A 9,948-nucleotide genomic window follows, 5' to 3' on the forward strand; every position below is an offset into this window, starting at 1 on the left:
GCAGGACATTGACAGGATGCAGAGATGGGCTGAGAGGTGGCAGACGGAGTTCAACCTAGATAAATACGAGGTGATGCATTTTGGGAGGTCGAATTTGAAAGCTGAGTCCTGGATTAAGGATAGGATTCTTGGAAATGTGGAAGAACAGAGGGATCTTGGTGTGCAGATACATAGATCCCTAAAATGTCCACGCAAGTGGACAGGGTTGTTAAGAAAGCATATGTTGTTTTGGTTTTCATTAACAGGGGGATTGAGTATAAGAGTGTGAGATCTTGTTGCAGCTCTGTAAAACTTTGGTTAGACCGCACTTGGAATACTGCGTCCAGTTCTGGTCACCTTATTAGAGGAGAGATGTGGATACTTTGGAGAGAGTTCAGAGGAGGTTTACCAGGATGCTACCTGGACTGGATGGCTTATCTTATGAAGAGATATTGACTGAGCTCGGACTTTTTTCATTGGAGAAAAGGAGGAGAAGAGGCGACCTAATTGAAGTATAGAAGATAATGAGAGGCATAGATGGAGTCGATAGCCAGAGACTATTTCCCAGGGCAGAAATGACCAACACGAGGGGTCATAGTTTTAAGCTAGTTGGAGGAAAGTATAGATGGGATGTCAGAGGTGGGTTCTTTACACAGAGAGTTGCGAGAGCATGGAATGCGTTGCCAGCAGCAGTTGTGGAAGAAAGGTAATTGGGGACATGTAAGTGACTGCTGGACATGCATATGGTCAAAAAAATTCATACATGAGGATCAATGGTCGGCACAACATCGTGGGCTGAAGTGCCTGTTCTGTGCTGTACTGTTCTATGTTCTATGTTATCCTGACACAAGCCTTCTTCAAGAGGTTCAACTTCCTTAGTAAACCATGGCTCCCTCGCTCGAGCTCGTTTTTCCTGCCTGTTAGGTATGTACTTATCAGGAATCTGCAGGAGCTGTTCCATGAATATCGTCCATATTCCAATTGTGCCCATACCCAGCCGTTTTCTTCCCCATCCTATACATCTTAAGTCTTGTCTAATCACATCATAATTGCCTTTCCCCTACTATAAATCTTGCCCTGCAGTATAAGCCTATCTTTTTACATCGATAAAGTAAACTTAACCGAATTGTGGTCACTATCATCAAAGTGCTCACCTACATCCAAATCTGACAGATGGACGGGTTCATTTTCCAATATCAAATCTTATGTGTCCTCGCCCTTGGTTAGCCTGCCTGCATACTGTGTCAGAAAACCCTCCTGCACACGTTGGACTAAAACGGACACATCTAATGTACTTCAACTATAGTATTCCCAGTCAATATTTGGAAAGTGAAAGCCCCCATAACAACTACCCTGTCATTCGCAATCCAATCGAGAATCATCTTTGTTATCCTTTCCTCTCCATCTCTGGAACTATTTGGAAGCCTAAAGAAAACTCACAACAGGGTGCCCTCTCCTTTCGTGTAGCTAACCTCAGCCTATACTAACTCAGTAGACGTGTGCACTAACACCCTTTCTGCAACCGCAATTCTGACCTTGGAAAACAATGCCATACCACCCCCTCTTTTCCCATTTTTTCTGTTCTTACTGAAACACCTAAATCATGGAAAATTCAACAACCATTCCTGTCCCTGCTCTATCCAGGTCTCTAAAATGTGCAGTACATCGAAATCTCAGGTACTAACCCAGGCTGAAAGTTCAAACAACTTATACCAAATACTCCTGGCGTTGAAGTGGACACATTTCAAAACAACTTCTTGTTTGCCGGTGCCCTCTTGCGGCCATGAATCATTATTTCTGACCTCACTACTCTCAACCCCTGTATACGAGAACTGCAATTTAATTCCCACCCCCTATTGAATTATTTTAAAACCACCTGAAGAGAATTATCAATTGTCCACCGCGCCCCAAGGACCTTGATGTCCCCTTTGTTTACGTGAAAATCATGCTGTGTGTAGAGGTTCATCTACCCCAGAAAGAGCTCCATTTATCCAGGAATTCAAAACACTCCATTCTGCACCATGAGGATAAATTGGGAGAATGGGATGGATTTCTCACAGGATATTGGTTGGGAGGAGTTGTAGTACAGTGGTTGCGAGAGTCTGTCCGCTTGTAGCAAATGGACGGCTGGAGACTGTGGCTGGAGATTAAAGCGGTAAGGTCAAGAAATGGGAGGGAGATTTCTGAGCTGGACCAAGTTGAATTTCAGGGCGGGTGAACGTTGTGGGTGAAATCGATTAATTGCTCCAGTTCAGCCTGGGAGCAGGATGCTGCACTGATGCAGTCATTGAAGTAACGGCGGAAGATTTCCGTTACAGTGTCTGTGCCGGTATTGAAGAGGGACTGTTCGAAATAGCCAACAAAGAGGAAGGTGCAGCTAGGCCCATCCGATTGTGCATGGCCATGCCCTGGATTTGGAGGATATGGGAGCAGTTAAAGAAAATATTATTGAGGATGAGGACCAGTTCGGTGAGACAAAGGAGGGTTTTGGTCGAGGGGGATTTGATAGGTCTATCGTAGAGAATAAAGCAGAGGGCTCAGAAGCCATCCTTATGGGGTACGGACGAGTATAAGGACTGAACGCCCATAGTGAAGATAAAGCACTTGGCGCCGCAGAAAGGAAGTTCCTGAAAAGGTGATGGTTATGGTTGTTGTTGCGGCTGTAGGTGGGAAATGCCTGACCCAAGGGGGAGAGGATGGAGTCGAGGTAGGACGGGATGTGTTTGGTGGGGCAGGATCATGCTGAGACGATTTGTCAGTCAGGACAGTTGGGCTTGTGGATCATGTGGAGCAGGTAGAACTGGGCAGTGTGGGGCTGGGGGACCATGAGTTTGGACGCAGTTGAGGGAGATCACCAGAGGCAATGAGAGCACGGACAGTCTGTTTAATTTTGGCCTGATGCGTTACAGTGGGATCGTGGGCAAGAGGGATGTATGACGTGGTGTTGGAGAGTTGTCGTTCAGCCTCTGCGATATAAAAGTCCGCCTGTGTCAGCGGGTTTGATGGTCAATGGGAGTTTAGTCCAGAGCGAATGCGGTGCTGCACGTTCGGAGAGAGAGGGGTTGGCATGGGTGACTGGCTTGGAGAAATTGAGGCAACCAAAGTCATGACAGCAGTCAGCAATGAAGAGGTCTAGGGTAGGTACAAGGCCACCGGGATTGGGGTGTGTGTGGTCACCAAGTTGAAGAGGAAGGTTGGAGGAAATGAGAAAGAGTCCTCGTAAATGGGGTGGCTATGGCAGCGTGGTGAGGTGTGGAGAAACAGTTACTGGATTCAGGGGATGTGACCCTTTTCAGATTAATGGACAGTGTGAGGAAGAATTGGAAGTTTTGGCAGAGTAATGAGTGGAAAAATACCCAGATGTGGATGAACTGTATCTTAAACTGATATGGGAGAAGGAGGAGGAAATTACAGGCTCTGACCTTTTATTTACTATTTTACTTTTGGGCATATAGGAGGTGCGATACAACAGGCCGCAATTTAATGTAGGTTCCCCAATGTGTACTAGAAATAAGCAAGCATTGAAGACTATAATGTCTCACATCAGTGAGAGGGAAACAATTGTAAAAGATTTAAAAAGCTATTTAGCAACGATCTTTACATATGTTCAAGGCTGAGAGACATATTTCTAATCCATCAGTGAATCACAGGTTACAGGGGAAATGCAGAAAAGTGAATTTGAGGACTATCAGAATAAGCATAACTGAACTGAAAAGAAGAGCACACTCAGCGAGTTTCTGGGCACACTGTTCTCCCAATGACTTATGGTATCCAATCTGCTACTATCCCTGTGGTCGTAGGAACATTAACCTCTCTCGCATTGGAGTGAGACGCCGTTCGGAATGCAATTGGCTGATTCAATGAATTTATCAATATTTCACCAATGGCTAGAAAATAAGGTAGAAGTGGGAATTCAATCGGTATTTTGGGATCCGTGCTGGGACTGTTGCTGTTTCTGAGTTTTGAGAAAGGACTTGGATGAGGAAGTGGATGAGTTGATTAGCAAATTTGCCGATAGCACGAAGTTTGGTGGAGTTGTGGATAATGCGGAGGGCTGTTGTAGGTTGCAACGGGACATTGACAGGATGCAGAGCTAGTCTGAGAAGTGGCAGATAGAGTTCAATCTGGAAAATGAAAAGTGATTAATTTTGTAAGGTCGAATGTGAATGCAAAATATAGAGTTCAAGGTAGGTTTCTTGGCAGTGTGGAGGAACAGATGGATCATGGAATCCATGTCCATAGATCCCTCAAAATTGGTGCACATGTTGATGGGGTCGTTAGGAAGGGTTGTGGTGTGTTAGCTTTCATTAGCTGGGGGTTGAGTTTAATAACTGCGAAGTTATGGTCAGCTCTAGATTCCTGGTGGGACCATACTTGGAATATTGTGTCCAGTTCTGGTCGCCTCATTATGGGAAATATGGGAAAGATTTAGAGAAATTGCAGAGGGTATTTATTAGGATGCTGCCTGAACTGGAGGGCTTGTCTAATGAGGGACGTATGAGGGAGCTCGGGCTTTTTTCTCATTGGAGAGAGTGAGCACTACAGATGCTGGAGATCAGACCTGAAAAATGTGTTGCTGGCATTGCACAGCAGGTCAGGCAGCATCCAGGGAGCAGGTGAATCGACGTTTCGGGCATAAGCCCTTCTTCAGGAATTCCTGAAGAAGGGCTTATGCCCGAAACGTCGATTCTTCTGCTCCCTGGATGCTGCCTGGCCTGCTGTGCTTTTCCAACAACACATTTTTCAGCTTTTCTCATTGGAGCTAAGAATGATGACAGGTAGTTTGATTCAGGTGGACAAGACGATGAGAGCCATCGATAAAGTGGACAGCCAGAGATTCTTTTTTCCAGGGCGTAAATGGCTATCACAGTGGGGGGGGGGGGGGGTAGGGGCCGTCATCATTTTAAGATGATGAGAGGAAGATTTAGGGGAGATACCAGAGTTAGGTTATTTACACATAGAGATTTAGATGCGTGGAATCCACTGTCAGCACTGGTAGTAGAGTCATTAGGGACATTAAAGTGACTTTTGGATAGGCACATTGAGGATATAACAATGAAAGGCATTTAGGTCAGTCTAATCTGAAGGTAGGAACAAAATACCGTTACAGCCAAAGAGCCTGTACTGTTCGATGGTCTGTGTTCTTTGAACCTTCCTTGCCCTCCGTCTACGGCAATTATATATTGCTGAGATAAAGAGTCAAAACTGCACACAGTCCTCCAGGTGCAGTCTGGCCAAGCTCCTATACAACTGAGGCAAAACGTCACTCCTCTTGTGCTTAAGTCCTCTGACAATATTTTTTATCATTCCACTGGCTTTCCAAACAGCTTGCTGCACCTGTCTGTGAGATATAACAAGGTTATAGCCAAGGAAGACTTGGGTTTTAGTTACACCTGTACTTTCCAACATTTTACGATTTAAGAAATATACTGCACATCAGTTTCTGCAAAAAAGTGGATGAATTCACGTAACCAGATTATATGTCTTTTGCGCTGATTTTGCCCATGTGGAGGCATATTCAATCTTCATAAATCTTTAGATCCTCCTCACTGTACGCATTACCACATTAAATGACATATTAAATCCTCCACTCTGTTTACTATATTTTCTATCCGAGAACTTTCTGAACGATATAACTGTTAGGATGAAGCAGGCCAATAGTGCTTTCACCGACTCTTCAAATACATATCATTAGGTCCATCCAGGATCCTACTTTTCCTCCATACCATTCCTGGCTCATCCTGAAGGCAATCTAAATAATTTATTCAAAGTTTGTGAGAGGATTTGTAGCTCAGGTGCTCGTTGTGGTTCTATTCGCCGAGCTGGGAAATTGTGTTGCCGACATTTTGTCCCCTGTCTAGGTGACATCCTCAGTGCTTGGGAGCCTTCTGTGAATCGCTTCTGTGTTGTTTCCTCTAGCATTTATAGTGGTTTGTCTCTGCTGCCTCCAGTTGTCAGTTCCAGCTGTCTACTGCAGTGGCTGGTATATTGGATCGAGGTCGATGTGATTGTTGATAGAATCTATGGATGAGTGCCATGCCTCTAGGAATTACTTGGCTGTTCTCTGTTTGGTTTATCCTATAATAGTAGTGTTTTCCCAGTCGAAATCATGTTTCTTGTCATCTGCGCGTGTGGGTACAAAGGATAGCTGGCCGTTTTGTTTCGTGGCTAGTTGGTGCTCATGGATACGGATCGTTAGCTGTCTTCCTGTTTGTTCTGTGTCAGAACATTTCTGAACTGACAGCCAGACTACGACGACCACTAGGACTCATAACAGCACACAAACCAACAGCCACTCTCAGACAACAACCCACCAGGACAAAGGACCTGATACAAAGCATGAGCAAAACCAACGGAGTGCACAAATCCCATGCAAGGACTGTACAAAACACTACATAGAACAAACAGGAAGACAGCTAACGATCTGTATCCATGAACACCAACTAGACACGAAACGACACGACCTGCTATCCTTAGTAGCCACACACGCAGATGACAAGCAACATGAGTTCGACTGGGACAATACTATTATAGGACAAGCCAAACAGAGAACAGCCAGGGAATTCCTAGAGGCATAGCACTCATCCATAGATTCTATCAACAAACACATCGACCTGGACCCAATATATCAGCCACTGCAGCGGACAGCTGGAACTGACAACCGGAAGCGGCAGAGACAAAGCACTACAAATGCCGGAGGAAACATCACAAAAGCGCTTCACAGGAGGCTCCCAAGCACTGAGGATGTCACCTAGACAGGGGACGAAACGTCTGCAACACAAATTCCCAGCTCGGCCACAACTACCTCATTTATTTCTTGGATTGAAAGCAGTGTAACTGTCTTTGTTGAAGAATAATCTCCTTTCTGTGAATATTCTCAGCAGAAGCAAAGGCAACGAATGAAGTACATCATCTTGTCAATCAAATTGACCCTTGACCACCTTCTGTAATAAACACTGAGTTGACAAGTTTAGGTTATCTACTTTACATCCAACTTGTTTCCTGTTTTGGTTGGTCCTGTTTAGTTATTAGTTTGCACTTTAGTGCTTGAGATAAAAACACTTTTGCTAACGAAAGGTCCTGACAGATGTGAGCCACAGGCAGGAAAATCGAATCAGGCAATAATTCGGCGACAAACTCCTGAAACTGAAACAGGCACAAGGGGTTCCACGACCTCGTCCTGTCCTGATGATGTTGTGTTCCATGTTGCGATGGCACCGTGATCATGCAGTCAATTCCAAACTCATTTCAACAGATAATTGTTTAATTAAATTACATGAATGTAAAAAAAGGAGTCGTATTGCCAAAACATGTGATGAACACATCTAGAACAACTATGCTGACTATGCATAAGGAATTGGACACTTGCAGTCCAGCTTGATTGCCATCACATCCACAAAATTCACTGACTCCACCAGCAACTCTCAATGGAAGAGTATGTTCGAGTTACAAAATACATTGTAGAAATTTACCAAACTTTCTTCGACAACAGCTTCAAAGCCATGATCATCTGGAATAGCAAGTTCATCAGATCTATCGAAACACAACCCTTGGAAAGTTACATATAAAGCTACTGACCATACCTGACTGCAAAATACACCTCTGTCCCACGGTGGGAGGGGGGGCACTTAATGAAAACCCTGTCTTTCATTCCCTAACGTTATTGTGGGTGTCCCTGCACCAAACTGCAACAGTTCAGGTAGGCAACACACCACCCACTTTGTCCAGAACAACAGTGTATGGGCAATAAATGTTGGCCCAGTCAGCAATATCTGGCACCTATCAATAAATAATGTTCCATTGTATGGTGTCTGGGCTACTCTCGTTGAGTTTGTGATTTTTTTTCTTGAGGTTCAGGAAATGAAGAAGTGATTTGATTGAAATGTAAAAGATTCTGAATGGCAGGAGCTGGATCGGTAGGTGCTGATAAATTGTTTCTGTGCGTCAGGGAGTCCAAAACACGACGGCAGAATCTGAGCATAAGGGGCAACTTAGTTGGGTCAGTGATGATGTGAAAACACTTCACTCAAAGGGTATGAGAGTGTTTAGTATTCGCCATCCCAAGGATTGTGGACGCACCATTAATGAATGCAGTGAAAAGTTCACAGAGATATGGAGGAGCTTAGGGTTGGAGGAGGTTACAGTTGCAGGGAGGTATTGATTCACGAGGATGTTTCAGATATGGGGAAGCTGAAATTGATAGTGAGGATTACTTAGAAATGGACAGATGTGTGGGCTGAAAGACTCTACAAAGTTAGAGAAAGCTGTTGGAGCTGGAAAGAATGTATAAAGATAAGGAGATATGGAGGAACTTGACGAGTCTATAGCGGCAGGGAGCTAAGTAATGCTAGTGAGGATTTCAGAGATTTGAAGGGATGCTAGTGCTGGAGGAAGCCACAGTGATAGGAAGTGGTGAAGATATTGACAGAAATCGGTGGGTTAGGGGGAATGGAACATGTTGAGATAGGTAGCAAATTAAGGTCTGGAAATTTTACAGCGATAGGAAGTGTATAAGAGCTGAAGAAGTTTACAGAAATAGAGAGGGATGTCGGAATTGTAGGAGGTTGCAGAGATGGGGGTGTAGGAACTGTAGGGGGTTGCAGGGTTAGGGAGGGGTGTTGGGGCTGGAGGGGATAACAGAGAAACAAGGGGTTTGCTGCTTAAAGAGATAGTGGGTGAACGAGGGACTGGAGGAGTTTACAGAGGTAAGGAGGGTGTGTAGGAGATAGATAATGTTACAGAGATACGGAGGAGTGCAGGGACTGGAGGACGTTTCAGAGATTAGAAGGATTGGACAAGATGGTGGAGCTTGCAGAGGAAAGGAGGTCTGTAGATGCTGGATAAGAACACAGAAATAGGAAGGAGTTTATGGACTGGACAAAGTTACGACTCGACGGAGAAGTGTAGGTGCTGGAAGAGGTGTCAGAGAGAGAAAGGAGAGTTATGTTACAGGAAGTTACAGAAATAGAGTCGGGTCTGGATGGAATTACATCAACAACGACGGCTGAATGACTGGTAGAGTTTATAGAAATAAGAATGATTATTGGTGCTGGAAGAAGTTGTGGAGGTATAGACCTTAGAACAGCTCAGTACAGGGCATTCGGCACTTAATTATGCGCAGTCCTTTCATCCCAATGTCATCCACATGCATATGGAAGAGTCACGTTAATGTTCTTAATGTTTCTGACTCAACGACGACTGCTCGCATTGTATTCTACGCATCCAGAACTCTGTGTGTAAAGACACTACCTCTGACAATTCTCGTAAACCTTCCTCCAACCAATTTAAAATTATACCACCATGTGATAACCTTTCCTGCGCTGGGAAGAAGTCTGAGACTATTCACTCTATCTTCGCTTCTCATTATCTTGTTAACCTCTATCAATACAACTTTCACCAATCTTTTTGTCACTGAGAAAACACCCGAAATCCCTCAATCTATCTTTCAGGTGACACTCTTTTAAATCTCCTCTGCACCCTCTGTAAGGCTTCCACATCTTTCTTGTAATGAGGCGAACAGAAGTGAACACAATATTGCAAACGTCGTCTAACCAGGACCCGATAGAGCTGCAACATCACCGCGCATTTCTTAAATTCAATCCCCCGCTAATGAAAGCCGCCCTAACATATGCCTTACGAACTACTCGAACAACTTTGAGGGATCTATGAACGTGGACCCCAAGATTCCCCTGTTCCTTCACACTGCTCAGTCACCTGCCTTTAACCCTGTAATCTGCATTCAAATTGAACATTCACAATAAATTACTTCATGTTTTTTTTCAGTTTGTAATCCATCTGCATCCTGTAAATGCCCCATTGCAACTTACAACAGCCTTCCACACTATCCACAACACCATTAAACTTCGTGTCATCAGCAAACTTAGCAACCCACTCTTTCACTTACTCATCCAAGTCATTTATAAAAATGACAAAGAACAGGGACCCCAAATCTGAACCTCGTGGAACACC

Source organism: Chiloscyllium punctatum, chromosome 13, assembly GCF_047496795.1.
Source record: "Chiloscyllium punctatum isolate Juve2018m chromosome 13, sChiPun1.3, whole genome shotgun sequence".
Classification (NCBI taxonomy): Eukaryota; Metazoa; Chordata; class Chondrichthyes; order Orectolobiformes; family Hemiscylliidae; genus Chiloscyllium; species Chiloscyllium punctatum.